This window comes from Lycorma delicatula, chromosome 4 (genome assembly GCF_047948215.1).
Source record: "Lycorma delicatula isolate Av1 chromosome 4, ASM4794821v1, whole genome shotgun sequence".
NCBI lineage: Eukaryota > Metazoa > Arthropoda > Insecta > Hemiptera > Fulgoridae > Lycorma > Lycorma delicatula.
In genome coordinates this window covers 91,242,505-91,260,599 of record NC_134458.1, presented here as the reverse complement: position 1 = coordinate 91,260,599, position 18,095 = coordinate 91,242,505, and the positions used below count along the sequence as shown (strand labels likewise).

Below are 18,095 nucleotides of genomic sequence, written 5' to 3'. Positions count from 1 at the left end.
AATAATTAAATTTTATCTACAAAACCAACGATCAATTATGCTAACCCACAAAGCTTACCCTCGTCATTTTGGGGCCAGACAAAACCCCCAAAATCACCTAAACAAGGAATGCTTAACTTATTTCAGTGGTCTGAAATACAAGGGTCTGATTTACCACGTGCTGGAAGGCCGCGTTCAGGATGATCACAGGACAACATTCAGCCTATGCGACGAAGCACTGAAGACGTACGACGTCAATCCGAAGGTGGCCCCAACCAGCATCTGGGGACGTCCAGAATCTCTCTACAGAGAATCCAAAGGATGCTGAACGTCTACCCTATAGGATACAGCTAGTGCAGGAACTGAAGCTAGCAGATTATCAGCCACTATTAGCATATGTTGTCCAGATACAGGAATTGGCAAGGCAAGAAACCGATTTCATTCTCGACCTCATTAAGCGTGACGAGGCCGACATCCACTTAAGCGGATTTGTTAACTAACGAAATATCTAAATTTAGGGGACGGTAAAACCAAGAATAATCCATCGACGTGAATTACACCCCATAAAAGTATAAATACCAAACCGTTTAAGTAAAGGTTTTATGTAGTGTAAATGCGGAAAGAATTCTTGGTCCTTACTTCTTTGAAGATGAGACAGGAAAAGTACTAATCGTCATTGGAGACAAGTATCATCAAGACACGGTAAATAATTTCGAGCGTCACGCAGTCGAGAACACACCAGAGGTACGGCGATAGCAAGATGGTGTACTGTCCGTACAGCTCGCTTTATAGTGGAACTCTAAAGGCAATATTTTTGAAGAAGAATCATTTCGTGAAACTCTGAAATCGATCGGCCTTCGCGCCTAAATGACAATGAATCCAGACTTCTTTCTGTGAGCCTATTTAAAAGACAGAATTTGCCGTAACAATCTTCCGTAGGACAATTCAACAACTGAAGGCCAACATCCGTTATGATATTGAAGGAATAAGCCGAGAAACATTACGACAAGTGATTTTATATGTCTTAGAAAGAGCGCTATGGTGAATGGTGAATACTTAAAGGATGTAATTTTTCAAATTGAATAAAATTTATATCCATTATTTTACTTTAAAATGGTCTAGTGACGTTTGGATCATTCTGCATATTTGTTAAAAATAATTACACTGTTTAAATTCTGCATAAACTTTTATTTATTTTAAAGGAGTAATTTTTTCGTATTTTTTAATAAATATAAAATAAGGGTCACAGGTTTTTTTTTGTTTTTAAATAGGAAATGGATATGTGAAAAAGTCACCCTGAGATATAAATGGGTGAACGCCAAGAATGTGAAAAATTATTAGTTTCAAAATAGGTTTATTTTTTTTTATTAGAAGGTAATACTTTCTGTCCATATTTGGTATAGCTAACTTAATTTTTCTCATTCGTACCTAAACGCGGATATATATATATATATACACAATTACATACATATATACAATTTTATCATCGATTAAATATTACGCGTACAAAAATTACCTTTCTGACTGAGCTGGGTGATTGCAAAGTATATGATTATATGTTTTCAGTTTTTGTATTTTACTCTACATGTGAACGTAAACACACATGTACATTACATATAAACAACAATAATTGATATTTTTAAACAACTAGGAATGTAAGCGTTAAAAAAAGGAAATATTTAATTCAACTGGAAGATTGCCAGCAATGTTTAGAAGTAAGCCTTACAATTATTTGTTTTAAATTATTTATTCTTAACTCTGTAAAAATTACTTTTCAGAGTATGAATATATATACTGCATATCAACTAAACGCTACAAATAAAGGGATTTCGACATAGTTTTTCTAAACTTTTATCCGTTAAAAATATTATTCCAAAACTTTCGTCAGTAAGTATTTTGTAAAAAATATTTTAGCATACAAAGACGTTTTTCACAGAAATTTTTCAATATAGAACCTATGAATATATTTTAAAACGATTGGCGAGTCCGGCACTCATTGAAAACAGAGTAGATAAAGAATATATTACGATCCTGAAATATAAATAGATAAATTCCCACACACGCCAAAAAAATCGAAAAGATCTTGTAATTTTAAATAGATTAAAAAAACTTTAATGACGTATCAGAGTTAAAATGTTTGTTTCACCGAGACGATTAAAGATCCATCACAGCATAATGGAAAACCTGTATATCGACAATACAATATGATTATTATTAACGTATTAACCTCTGATATGCCGATTGAAATTTAATTATATTTTACTGATACAAAAATTAACAATTTAAAGACCGTATCTGGTTACGTGGTATTTAATAACAGAGATACGCTGACCTATTCGTGGAAATAGAAATCCTATATATGCAGACTATCATATTATTCACGTAGCTGCGAAAGTAGTTAGATAATTTAAATATAATGTAATTGTTATTTGTAATAGTTATAATTTATAATACAAAAAAAAATTTAATTAACTTATAAAGACAACTTAGTTCGTAAAAATAATATGCCATGTTATAACAAATCAACTGACATAAAAAAAATTTACAATAATTCGACTAATTATTTCTATAAATTTTAACCCAGTTTTGGTATACAAAACCTTAAGAAAAACTACAAAAATTGATCAAAAATTTTCAAAATATGTTTACATTTTATAATTACGGTACTTGGTTTGACCAAAGTAATAAGTGATAATATCAAGACTATTGAATGGAAAAGGAGCAAATGGGTTAGAAATTACGAGCTAAATTAATAACGGATAAATAAATTTAGAACACCAAACCTGAAGAAAGATTAAAATTAAGACTAAAATCTCTATTTTTGAATTTGAACGATTAATTTGGGAAAATCTTCTGAGAAAACTTAATGTCTTTAAAATAAATCAAAACTTGCACGAGTAAAATGTTCATTAAGAGCTCAACCCCTGCTGAGATACCACTGAAATCTCCCTCTAAATCTCTACCCCTTTGAGATCCCGAATAAATTGACTTTAACATCACACGCTTCAATATAGAAATTTCCATACCCGATTTGAAGATTTTTGATCTAACCAACCCCTAGTAACTAACCCAATTATATACCAATACACGTGCACGTACAGTGCGTACGATGAAAATAAAAGCGTGCTTGTACGCGGAAGAGAGTCGCTCTGCAGGGATTACTCTTTTTTAGTAGCAATACGCTCATTAAGAAACCGAGTATTCTGCAACACAGTGTGTTTAATTATTTTCATAAATAGCAAAGATTCTAGCGGGATAATGAGCGATGGATGATTGGATAATGGGCGGAGGGTAGGTGGATTGTGGGCAAATTTTGGGTAGAGTGTGGGTGTAAGCTCTGAACAAATTAAAAATATTTATTGTTCGTGTTGTTTATGAAGAGAAAAAGCTCCTTAGTCAAGCTCGTGAATAGTTAATAATGTACACGATTTTATGAAGAAAAAACTATAAATTTAGGAAAATCAGAAGATGAAAAACATTTAATATGCACTCAAAAATGTGAAGAAATAACCGCTGCAGCTGCAGCTTGTGGGATTTCAAGGTCACAAGTTCAAAAACACCAAAAAGAAAAGCAGGATGTTCTTAAATCTAAACCGTAGTCGTGCTCATTCAGGACACGAAAAAAGTATAAACAACGTTTAAAACCAGTTAGTGGATTAGATAGTTTTGATCAAATCGTAAGACGAACAGTTAACGAGTTTCACACAAAACATAAGGAACTGCCTACATTAAATAAATTATGCGAAGAAATTCAAAAGAGTATTTAATTAAAGGTTCTAGAACTACACTAGCAGCTATCCTAAAATCGTTAGGGTTTAAATGGTGTAAAACTGATAAAAATAGGAATGTTTTGATTGAAAAAGAAGACATCCGGTGGAAGAGGACAGAATATTTAACAAAAATGACTGGTGGCAGAAAAGAAAGTTCTTCGATTGTATATTTGGACGAATCGTATATTTTAAAGTCCCATTCGAAAATAAAAAAATCGTGGTCGGATGGACAGTGGTGCAGAAATAAAAGTGTTGATTAATAAAGGTGATCGGTTAATCAAAATTCAAGCTGGAGGAGAAATGGGGTTCATTCTGAACGCGATGTTAACTTGGAAAACGAGTTCAAAAAGCGGTGACTTTCATTACAGAGTCAACAACAATTTCATGAGCTGGACATCTGAAAAATTATTTCCTGGCCTTCCCCCCCAGTCTATGGTTGTTATCGATAATGCACCATAGCACAATTCACTTCTAGAGAAGACTCCAAATTCAAATTGTAGGAAAGGTGGTGTGAATAATCGGTTGGAAAAGAACAATATTGCGTTTAATAAAACAATGTTAAAACCGTAACTATATGACATAAATCACATAGAAATTCAGAAATAAAGTACCATTTTGATGAACTATTCAAAACACGGGCATCTGGTTCTAGTAAATTCTTACTATCCCGATTTAAATCCGATCGAGATGGTACGGTCAGTTTTGAAAAGATATGTTGATAGTAATAATACAACATTTTTAATGTCAGATATTAAAAAATTAGCGAAGGAAATATGGATGAAATGAATAAGGATGATTGGAAACCATATTGTGAACATGTAAAGAAAGCTGAAACTGAATGCAAGAAAAAGGAACCGCTAATCGACGAAGTGACGGCTAAATTTAACATACGTTTAGACAGTGGTAGTGAAAGTAATTGTTCCGATAAAGACAGAGAAGTTGGTAAACTTGTACACTAACTGGACATTACTAAAAATTCCAGGTAAGTGTTAATAATAATAATAAACAATGAAAACAATCGTGGAAAAAAAAAGAATTTGAAAATTTTAAATATTGTAAAAAAAAGTATTGCACAATAATAATTGTACATCTACTTTATTGTAATTACGATTACATTATACATTCAAGGACTAGTTGAACATTTTTTAGTTTGAAAATACACTTAAATTAAAATTCTTATTTTTGCAATTTTTATTTATTGAATTATTAATACTAATTACGTAATAATGAATTATAAGTAATAACAAATGAAAACGGTAATAAATTAAACTTGCATTAATAAAAGTACCACGATTACACTGGCCAACATGATTTTTGTCTCACGAGTACCAGTAGTGTACTTAAGCAGTTTTTATACTGTTTGCAAATATGCATTCGAAATTTCTCCATCACCCACAGTTTTTTGTTATATTAATTTTTTTAACTATTTTAAAACGTTTTTTCGTCCATTCTCTCCAAAGAGAGCTCAAATGGAAGTAAGGAAAAATAAACAAATTCTGGTGATACAACTTTAGAACAAAGCAGTTCATCTGAGCCTCATTTACTGACTCAAGAAAATCTTAACGTTATTTAAAGTTATCCAAAAAAAACAGTCTGTTATGCTTGCTTCCCGGCTAAAAAGATGGAATCTTCTTCAAAAGAACACAAAGATATGTACTTATCGTAATCGTTATTCTGAATTTAAATACTTTTTTCTGAAGAAAATGGCTTATTGTTTTGTAATGACATTTCTTCTCTTAAGGAGACACTTTGTAATGAACAAAACCCAACAGAATGGCGCTTGTTCATCGATTCCTCTAAAGTTAGTTTAAAAGCTGTGCTTCAGCACAATGGCAATAAATTCCCATCAGTAGCTGTGGCTCACTCTGCTAGTATGAAAGAAACATATGAAAACTTTAAATTTATATTAGAAAAGCTTCAATATCCAGTGTATGAAAGGAATATTTGTGGTGATTCGAAGGTAATTGCACTTATTCTTGGTCTGCAGCTTGGTTGCACAAAGTACTGCTGTTTTTTGTGCGAATGGGATAGTAGGGACAGAAAAAACCATTTCATTAGAAAGCAATGGCTTAAACGAGAATTACTCATTCCTGAACAGAAAAATGTGAAACATGACTCTTTGTGTAATCCTAAAAACGTATATCTACCTCCGTTACATATCAAACTAGGATTAATGAAGAATTTCGTCAAGGCCATGAACGAGACTCCTGGTTTCATATAGTTAAAACAGATGTTTCCTAAAATTAGCGATGCAAAAATTAAAGAAGGAATATTTGTGGGTCCACAGATACGATCACTAATGCATAATGAAAAGCTTGAGAAACTATTGAATCCGCTGGAGAAAGCAGCTTGGCAAACATTAAAAAATGTATTCAGAGTTTTTTGTGAAATCGAAAGGCGGAAAATTACCATGACAGTCAACAACTTAAATCTTAAAACATGTTAAAAAAATTTGGGTTTTATTATGTCCTTAAAAGTACACTCCCTGCACTCGCACCTAGATTTCTTCCCGGAAAATCTTGGCGCAGTGAGCGATGAGCAGGAGGAACAGTTTCATCAGGAGATTTCAGCTACCAAAAAGAGGTATCAAGCAAATGGAATTATAATTTGCTGGCCGATTATTTTTAGACAATCAAGAGGGATGCTATGCAGGCAAAATATAGCAGAAAATCGTCATTTTTTACTTTCTAGGTGAGTTAAATGTTGGAATATTGTATAAGTAAGAATGCAGAAAATATTAAAATGTTTGAAATTATAAATGCCTGTATCTCGGAAACTTTGCGTATGGGGAAATACCGATATCATATTTGAATTCAGGAGAAAAAATACTATCAGAATCACTTTTTTTTTCCTGAGAAAAAAAATTCTTTTTTGTTCCCCATTGTTATTGTTTTCCTATTAGATGGATGTAAATTCGTTTTCAGGTTCGATAGCGATGCGGTCTTGACCTTCTCCAACACAAGTTTTTATTTTCGTTGTACGCAGTATTCATACGAATGAACAAAAGTTAATCCTTCCCTTTTTTTGTTTTTTTCTCCGAAGTTTCACTTAACTTTTCTCCAAAATCACCATTATTGCGGTCTGGTTATCAGTCATACTTTACCCTTGTAGTACATACTGTACTAAACTGCCGGAAATTAAGATTCATTCATTCGATATTAGTCATTTAACTTCTTTAGAGTTCATATATTAATTATAGTTCACATAATGCTACAGAATACTTGTAGGTATACTGAAATATTTTTAGTTTTGTGCTGTTTATAGAGGTAGAGAGAATGGATATCAACAATAATTTATTTAATTTTACAATTTTTACTTTTTTTTCCAGTCAATTTCTTAAAACTAAGCTATGCAGGACTTAGGCTCTAACCCTATTAGAACAGTATATTAATTCTTTTTTTTTCTTCAGTTTAATGTTTCTATAATTTCCACTTATACAGAATGAAATAAACGGTTATAATAACGTATCAAAACCAAAAATCGATAATATTTGGGTTGTTCCCGATCATTTAAAATAAGACTAACCTGAAAATTATCACTAAAAACAATAAATAGAACAGATAATTTTTTTATTCATTTTGTAATAAATATAAATATATATGTTAATAATTATAATGAAAGAGATAATAATCCTAATATGCACAGTAGCATCAAGTCGCGAGAGATACTGGAACAATAATTATTCGGTGGGGATAATCGTCACGGTAACGTACACATCGGCTCACCACGCCTGCTTGGTAGCGTGCGTTTCGGGATAACTATCCCGACCGTCTAATCTTTCTTTCATTTCCCTTCTCGTTCAATACACTACTGTAGATATTACGGAGACAATTATTTATTTAATACAGAAAACAGATTACGCTGAAGTATTAAACTTTAAACAAATAAGGATGTTATCGAAAATATAATTAAATCAATAAAAGTAACACAAAAAAAATATGTAAATATATACGTATAAATACTTCAAATTTAATTTAAAATGTTTTACGAATTTGTTTTTATTTATAATATTAATGATAAATACCTCAGAAATTACAGGAGATGAAATGTGCAATGTCAAATGTGCATTATGTGTTTTGTTTTTATTTACGATCCTCGGTTATCAGGCGATCCAAAATGCAGTAGTTAAATGCATCCGCTGGAACCAGTTTTTTCAGCTGTTTTCCGATACTTTTTTCTCCGAAAACGGGCTGCTTCTTTCCGCCGCAGACAGACACCGGATAATCATCCCCGACCCGTGGGGAATATCACGGGTCATACGTCATAGGGGAATGCCCAAAAATACTAAAATAAACAAACAGAACACAAATACTAAAATCTTCTGTTATACCCTATCGTATAATAAAATAAAAAAATATATGATTTTTTTATTTTGAAAAATTGATACTTATCGTTTTATTATAATTAAATTTATACTTACATAATGTATTTTAACTTACACTAATAATTAATCGTATAAAATATACTAACAAGTACAATATGTAATAGAATTAATTACGATCTTAAGGATTCGTTATAATAATGGGGATAATAACAACCTCCAAAATTTCCTCAGAATTATTGAGTTTAATATATCCTTAACTAACATAACGGGACGTTTAACATTAGTATATGTATTATAGTAACGCGGCAGGTATACATTTTATATTATAGAAATTACAATTTTTTTCATACGTAACTTAAATTTAATTAAACGCAAACAACTGACGTAAAAATTGTCAAATGGCATAAATAAATACATAATCTGATAAATGCAATGCAAGTTTATTGGTGATTTGATTGATTTTATATATATATATATATATATATATATATATATATATATATATATATATATATATATAAAATCACCTTATATAAATTTTATATGTTTCAATTTTTGATTTGGAAGTTATTTTCTGTTCTTCCTAGTATTGTCACTCTAACATTCGTAGTTGGCGCGTTTCGGAGTACGTCCATTCTCAAAGCTACTTTTAGCAACCAGTCTTCCTTAGTCGGGATAACAGTACAAAAAAGGTTTTCAGTAGATTGTAGGACTATAAAATAAATTAGTTTCTTTTTTGTCAATCTAAGAATTTGTTTTAATTATATGGGTTACAAGTTATAGATATGAACACCAGTTTTTATTATTTCCAACATCCCAATACTTTCATTTCTTTTGTAAACTATGTGAAATAAAAAAAAATTAAAAATATTTAAATTAATTACTTCATTTTTCCCTAAGAACTGATTTTTTATTATTATTATTTCAATAAAAAATAATTTCCCCAAAAAATTAAAAGATGAATTCATTAATAAATCAGTATTACATCATTTAAGAAATCAATATTACTTAATTCTTTAGATCTAACTTTCATCATCTCACTAAAACATCAGCAATTGCGAGCTGACGTAAGCATACCGCACTAATATTGAAGGACACCGATATCTTATTTAAAACTATTAAAGGCACTGTAAATATTTATATAAAAAAATAAATAAATTTTTTAAAAAATCCCTATTATTTAAATTAACGCTGGAAATTAATCGATTAATAACGCTTCTTCGTAATTACTTTTAAACAGCTTAACAAATATTAAAATCAGATCGGTATTTTTAATTATACATCAAACTGATTACGTCACGAATGAATAGACGTGGTGCTACTCCACCGATGCGTTCATCATTTCTGAACGAATCTAGGGAAAACACAGTAAAAAAGAGGAAAAAGGTATTTTTTTAAATTATCAAAAAATAAATAAATAAATCGGTTATATCCATATTAATTAATTAAATTAAATAAATAACTGAATAACGCAACCCAATTAAAAAAAAATAATGTGCTATATTTAATGCTATCAATTATAAATATTACAATTATTTTGCAAAATAATATTGAGATCAAATATTTTTATAGCAAATGTTGAACGTTTCCACTTTTTCATCAATGTAAGTCACATCCTCTTTTTCATATTCCGTGCAACCTTTCGAAGTGTTACGTAATTCTTGAGTTATATTGGCTTTCAGTTCTTCAGTGATGTGCGGGTTATTTTTGAATAAACAACCTTTTTGATATTATCAGAGAAAAAATCTGCAGGAGAAAGATCAGATGACCTGGCCGTAAGCCAGTCCGATATTATTCTTTCACCAAAAACATTTCTCGAAACGTCCATTGTTGTTCTTGTCGTGTGATACGTGGCCCTCTCTTTTTGAAACCGCGAATCTCTCTCGTTTAATTATAAATTTGTAATAAACTGCGTTACGATTTCTTGGTAGAGGTCTGCATTAAGAGTGTTTTCAAAGCATATGGGACCAATTATTCTTCCTCTGGAAATTGCACATCACATAACATTTTTCTGTGGATGTAAAGGGGTCGTGAACGGATTATGTTAGGATTGTTGAAGCTCCAGTAGCGATCGCTCCGACTACTAACGTAATCACTAAAATAAAAGCAAGTCTCAACTGAAAATAATATTTTATCCTACACTTTAGTGCTCTACCTAACAAACGGATTAAACCATGGAGCTTAACAGCATAATCAACCGGGTGTAATTCATGTAATGCATGAATTCGGTATGGCTTGAATTTAAGCGGCCGGGTGGCTTGTAAGGCACTATACAAAGATATTTCTTTTTGTTGCGTAAGTTTTCGTTACGATTAGGTGAATTTAAAAAGCTTACCCTAACATCTTCCAATGTTTCGTCATTAAATACTGTACGTTTCCGGGATTTCAAACAGAAGCAGTCCTTCTATAATCGACGGATGAACTGAAGATTTATTTGATACATTCTTACCTGGCAACTGCAATTGAAAAGCTTCTAGGCACAAAATAAAAGATTTAGTTGTTAAATAATTTTCCACAATAAAAATCCTTTCTTCCGTTTTAAAAACCATTTAACCTACACATCTAAAATTATTGTATTAACTTTTCTAAAAAGTATTTTGTTCTGGTTGCTTTTTAAAACAAATAACCAGTACTATATGTTGTTATGTTAAACGAAGAATAGAGAAAATCAAAATTTGTTTAAAGTGTTATTTAAAAATTCAACATAATAGGTTCAGCAAAAGAGAATCTTATAATTTTATTCTATTTAAGAATTAATCGAACCAAATAAAATAACTCTGAAATGTTTAATATACATCAATCATTTCTTGGTAGCAATAAGAAAGAGCGGGGTAGATAATTAGGCAACTCTCAGACCGGAGCAGCAGGCAACGCGAAACCAGCAATGAGCAATAAGCGACATGCAATATCGTTTCGAGCCTGCTCTCACACCGGATAAATCAACGACCTACGGTTAAGAACAAAAGTAATCTTGTTTGAATATTATTCTTTTTTTATTGAGATAATGTCTAGTTATAGGGCTACTTTATACTTTTACGGTAAAAAATATAATTATGTAATCTGACGATGATGTTACGGTGGTATTTTAGAAAAATAAGCAAAGTAAGGAAACTACGGAATATGTGAGTACATCCTTCACGAGAACTTCTGACAAATCATAGTGCTATAGTTTTTTCAAAAGAATTAAAGAATCATCCTATGCATTTTAAAAACCGCTACCGAATGGTTCCTGAGAATTTCTTTACAACACAATAATATTGATTAAAATAAACCTGTAAACTTCCAAATAGTATTCGAATACACACAAACCCTACTATATATATATATATTTACATACATACTACCAATATTGATTAGAGCGATACGTATCTCTTCACAACCGGCTATTTGTGTTGCTACCAACGTGTGTTGCCATCCAATGGCAACTTTTTCAGCAAAGCGATATCGCATCACTCTGGTGTGGAATTACGGACCCGTTCTAATCTAAACATAATGGCAGGAACATTATCGTATACTGCTCGTTGCTGGTTGCGCGTCGTCTATTTCTTCAGTCTGACAGCCGCCTTAAATATATCGAAATTAATATGTCCCGTACTTTGAAGAAAATAAAGACATTATATCCACTGTCTACACTCAGTAGGGGGGAAACGATCGTTATGAAATAGGACCATTTTTAAGGAGTGCAACATTTTGCGGGAAGTGGGATTCTAATTACAGTACCATTTAGCCCTTAATGCATATCTGTGCGATTTTATTTTATACAGAGTGTTTCACGAAGAAACGGAAAGAATTTCAGGACGAGTTCTACCAGTGAAAGTAATGAAAAACATTTATATGATTACGGGTCCGGAATCGCTTCGTTAGCGAGTTACGGATAGAGAAAAATTTGCCACGATTCCTGGGCAAAGAGTGAAATAAAGTCGTTCTGAAATTCCAGGAACCCAAATTAAGGTGTAAGCTTGATGGTTTCTTATGGTTTGACCTGATAAATTGAATAAAACAGTGATTTTATTTCTAGATATTCTCGGATGTTAAAAGTATTATTATTTCTGTTTAAAAATTAATGTATTTTTCAGCCGCATTTCCGATATTTTGCTGTTAATAAAATTCATTTTTTGTAACTTGTTTTTGTTTTGTATTTGGCTGTATATGCATCATATTGTTCAGAATTAAATTCTCTACAAGCTTTGCCTAAAACGTTTACGTATTTACGATGTAACAAAATTATTGTACGTAAAAGATAAAAAACGGGGTTTCCATCATAATTTTTTTCGTTCTATCAGTTTTCTCAAAAACCACACTAGATACGGTTCTAAAATCTGTTTTATTCAATTTTTCAGGTTAAAACCCATAAGATACCATTAACCTTACCCCTTAATTTGTGTTCCTAGAATTTCAGTACGGCTTTATTTCACTTCTTGCCCAGGAATCATGGCGAAATTTTTCGCCAGCCGTAAGTCGCTAACGAATAGATTCCGGACCCATGTTAATATAAATTTTTTTCACTACTTTCGTTGGTAAAACTCGTCCTGAAATTCTTTCCGTTTCTTCGTGAAACACTCTGTGTATCGTTTGGTTCTTGAGATATATCGAAAAAAAATCAGAAAAATATCTTTAATAAGCTACTGATATAACGATACATTCTTACGCCTTGGGAAAAAAATATAATTTTCAAATTTATTCGTAAAATTCAGAATATTTTCGGAAACGTGAAAATCAAGACCAAATTTCTGAATCGTCAGAAAACATTGGAAAATTTTGAAGATATGATTTAGCATGTTTCTGACGTATCTGTGTCGATTGTTTGATGTATTCTTTTAACGATAAATTTGCTATTTCCCGTTCCTATTCGAGTAACCTTCACGCCCCTATTGTTAATTTTCATGATTCGTTCAACAATATTTTATTTTGTTTTTAATCCTCTGATAATAAAAATAATCAAATTAAGGAATTCAAAAAAAAAATTTCGATTTAACACCGCTTTGTAGAACAATTTAGTGAGATAAATATAGTTTTAATTTTAAGGAATATATTATTATATTCTATATCTCAAGAAAAGTTACTGAAAAAATTGTGAAATGCCGCATCCTGGATAATTACGATATACAACTTATAAATACAAAGTAGATCGGTGTTGTCATGTAGTCTAATAACATGCCCTTGATGTTAAATGAACTGTTGATGAAATTTTCTTTATTAATTGGTGAATAAATACGTGTTCACAACCGACAGGGTTAATTATTTATAAAACAAAGATAGAATTAAAGATTACAAAATCTTTATTAATAATGAACTCTTTTTTTTTATCGATAGGTTATTGGATGTCGGAAATAGAAACGTCATCTTTTTTTATTTTTAAAATAAAAAATAGAAGTTATACGAATTTTAAAGGACGGCAAGGTATTTATTGAAATAAACTGAAAGTCAAAAAAATATTCAAAACTAATAAAAAAAAAATTAATGGAAATTTATAATTACTTCGATTATCAAAAAAAAAAATCATTATCAGTAGATTAAAAAATTAATGAAATGTATAAAAAATATTAATTAACAAACAAATAATACTCCGGCAAGAATATACAAGTATTTCGATCGGTGTTTATAGAATTAAAAGATTAAAAAAAACTGTTGACCATAAAATTAGAAATATCTATGTTATCCCTGTTTAAAAAAAAGTCTAAACCACTGAAACCTTTTCATCTCAAACCACCAACCACGAATTAATCCACAGGATTGGATAAAGTAAAAATTTATCTCAAGAAAGATGAACTAAAGATAATCCACTTCTATGAACAAAATGTAAGGAGGTCATAACGGTTTTTACAGTAGGAAACATTTAAATAAACTTAAAAAGCTATTAAGTATTGGTTCCTATTGTTATTCATCGATAAAGTTTCTGCAACGTTATTACGTTTCTCGATTATATAATTCTTGTTTATTTACTATTTTTAAATGTCGCTTCTAGCAAACTAATTTTGTGACCATGTTTCCAAGGAATGCTGGGATACGGCCGATATATTTTTTTTCTTTGAAATGAGCTAAATACTCTTTTCAATCTTTCTTTTAGTTTGTCCTATTCCTAAATTGCAATAAGGATCTTTATATAACAATTTATAATTCATCATTCTTTCGATGGGTTTGCTTACCCTTTCCAAAGACAGAAGCCAGTTTTCTAGGAATCATAACGTTAACGTTAAAGTTGTGAATTAAATTAAAAAAATCCCTTTCGGCACGCCAGAAGGCGGAGGTAGATTTCATAGGTGCTAAATACGGGATAAAAAACATTTCCACCTTAAAGTTAAGAAAAAACATCAAATTTACTCAATATGAAAATGGTTGCATGTGAAAAAAAGTTTTACATGTTTAGCATATGGCAAGCGCCATATTCTTACAATTCCTACAACATTTTGGTCATCCCTTGCCGTAAGAGTCGGTCATATAAAAAATTATTTCAAACAAAAGTTTTAGGTATTGTTTAGAGTACTAACGACCACTTTAAACCGATTCGATACTTTGCCTATTAAGGGAGGTATGATTATTTTTTGTCTTCAAAACCCCATTTTTTCCACCCCCTGGGCCAATGGTTGATATCAAAAAACTTTACTTGGATAGGTTTTAGGCCCTTATCCAAAGGATAGTAGGATCTTTAAACGAATTCGATATTTTACTTAATAAGAAATTTATAGCGATATTTTGTTGTTTTTTTTTTCGAAAAAGCCCCTCCATTTTCATCCCCAAAGTCCGATTTTGGCCGTTAACAAACTCGACCTAGATTTTGGGACGAGTTATTTTTAAGGAACAGTTTGAAAGTGATTGGCGCAAAATTAGGGCAGTTATTAGGGCACAAGAAAGTAAAATATGTATATGTAAATGTAAACTTTTGAGCTGACGGTGGTTTTGTGGTCTAGAACATGTAAAACGCAAAGATATGTCGAAATTTTCCGGAAATCGAATCATGGTATCCAGTACAACAGCAGTATCCAGTATAGTACAGTATGGTTTCAGGTAGCTTTCTTATGAAATCTACCTAAAACTGTTTATCTATTACAAAGGGAACTATGCTACCTTTTTTTTAGCATTTATTCGACCCTCTTTGTTATTCCCAATTGAAGTCGTTGTTCTGAATGTTATGAAAATTCTTTTCTGTATACTGTAAATAGTTTCTAAAATAAAACCGTTGAATTCGAGATTAAATAAAATCCATTTTTCTGCGATAAGTCCTCCAGATCAAGCGGCACCGGTTTATATTATTATCTTTATAAATTAATTTTAAATCCAAAATTAACACAAATTTATATAATTTAGAATGATTTTATACAGAAAATTTTTATCTTCTCATATAACTAGGAAACTGGTTCTACAATGAAAATAAATACAAAATAATATTTAGCGTAAAAAAATTAATAATTAGTATATATTTACATAGAGTACAACAACAAACGTCATAATTTCGGTAAGCGATTAAGAACATTAAAATCATTTTTTTTTTTAATTCATCACACTTCTAAAAACTTTTATGTTTTTTACACCGGAATTCATACATTAAGAGCACTTTAAAATATTATACTAAAATCTAATATACATTTGATATTACATTTAATCAGTAATTTTCCAATAAATATAAAATTGAAGAGTTTTTACGATTTAAAAATTTGAAAACGGCAGCCGCTTCAATTTTTTAATAGCTAATATTTCAATGACTATTTATATAAAATATAAGAATTTATTAAAACATTACTAGATGGATCAGTAAATGGGTTAGAGAAAGAAACTAGGGAGAAGAGTAAAACTATGTTGACAATCTAAAAGAAAATGAAATTCGGCATAAACTAGTAATATCTAACGTAATGTTATTTCAACAAAATTATACCTCGGTTACTCAAAAATGAATTAAAAACAATTGAGTTAAAGTGTAAGTTATTTTAGCATTATGAAATTCCAATTCACATAAATTCAAAACATTTTATTACCATGTTTCATCGCCAATTTTAACGACCGTTACAAGTAATATAAGAAATTTTTTGAAAATATTAAACAAAAATAATTCCTAAACAAAATTACTCAATTGTATTTAAAGTTTATTTCTTTACTAATTAATTATCTTTCGTTGAATGAGCATAAAATAAGTTTTGTCGCTAGGCTGTATAAACTATTAATAAGTTAGCGGGAAATAAAAAAATTCCTTATCGCCGATTCTAGGTTTAGTTAAAATATTATCGAGTAAAAAAAAAGAATAAAAATAAAACATTAACAATTAGTCACTGGTTAAATAAATAAACTTAAAATTTTTTTTTAAATATTTACTTCTATAAGTCGCAAAAAAAGTTATAGGTCAAGAATTCATTCTTTTTCCGTTCAAACTAACAAATTTATTCAACAAACTAGTGAAAAAAATCAATGCAGAAGGAAATTTTTACGTTTAAGGGGAAAACCAAACCCAGGCATGCAGATGATATGAAGAATATTAAGAAAAACAAAATCCACCTCACAAATTTTACTCCGATGAGTTTTTTGTCATAAACCTCATATAATATTAGAATTCGTTTAATATAATAAAATTCAACTTATTAGTATTTATCTTTGTTCTAGTAAATCACGGAATAAATTTTAATTTCACATAATATGGATTTTAATCATTTGTACCTACTCATAAACCCAACATGTTTTTTTTCGAATATTAATGCATATTTCAACAAGAGAAATATCTATGTATCATAATTTAAAATCATTAAGACCTGAAACACTAAACAAAGTTAATTATTAAAACTGTACAACTGGAAACGACTTCCTTAGATTTTCTAATCGAAAGATTTTTTTCTTACATTTAAAAAAAAAGAGGTACAGAAAATTTCCTGTTACCTAATTTATTTATTTTGGTTGAGCAAAACATTTTAAAAATTTCATCTTCCTGCCATCCCTTGTTTTCAAATAGGATTTTTATAGTGAAAATATAAACTCAAGTTTTCAATGAGTTTATATATATATGAAATAAAAATGAAGTGTAGCATTGTACTGATTCAGGCCGATCATTCCTGAGGCGTGTATTTAAGTGAACCCCAACCACCAAATTATACAGTATCTGCTGTCTAGTGTTCAAATCCGTATAAAATCAACTACCAATTACTAGGATTTGAACCTCAGAACCTTCGACTTCGAAAATTAACTGTTAAACAACTGATTTTCCGACGACGAGTTAGCCACTAGACCAGTCAGGGAAGTCCTTTTGAAACGCTTTGAAAAACATTTATTTTTTAAAATAAAAATAAATTTAATTACTAATTAAAATAAATAAATAATCCATTGCTGATTACTCGTATTTAGTAGGAGATTTCAGAAGGAAATAATTAAATTATAAAAAATAAACAATGAAAAGATGGTGAGCGAAAACTACGTAATCACTGCTTGTTACTTGTGAATAATTACTAATCTACGTATTTCATAAAAAAAGAGAAAAAAAGAATATATATATATATATATATTCTTTTTTTTTAAAAGTTACTTTATAAAAAACACAAAAGATTTTCTCTAAAATATTGTAAGATTTTTAAAAAAACACGCAGACAGTTTAAAATTAGGATTGTGAGTATACTGTAGAAACCTAAAATATTGTTCCGAGGATAAATTATTCGTCGATATTTAACCTTCCAGACAGCGTTACTAGACGAAGGAGGATAACCATTAAAGTTATACTCTGTTATGAGAAAAAACTCAAGGACGCATACAACAAAATGCAATAAAGTCGAATTCATTGTCTCGTTTTAAATACGGCATAAACCTATTTTTGTGACAAAAGAAACTATACAGGTCACGTTATATCTTTGCCGATAAATTAGAGGCTTAATACTCGATTCAAAGTAATGGTAAGAGGCCTGTATGAAAAACAAAAAACATCCTAGTGTGCCCTGTCGACTGTCAAATAACTTACCTCATTTTCCTTGCCCATATTGTGTCTTTTTCGATTAATAGAATTCCAGTTATTTAATATTTTTCAGGTAGTAGCTATTTAAATCATAATGGTTATT

The 18,095-nt window shown here is 30.3% G+C and overlaps 1 protein-coding gene across 3 annotated transcripts in view; it reads right to left on the bottom strand.

Moving 5' to 3' along the window:
* The window catches only part of atos (atos homolog atossa), a 379,961-nt gene that overhangs the window by 227,026 nt on the left and 134,840 nt on the right, over positions 1-18,095 (bottom strand). For all 3 annotated transcript variants that reach the window (XM_075363639.1, XM_075363640.1, XM_075363638.1), the window contains exon 3: positions 7,774-8,033. The gene's annotated coding sequence lies outside the window, so the exon portion shown is untranslated. The remainder of the gene's footprint in view (positions 1-7,773; positions 8,034-18,095) is intronic.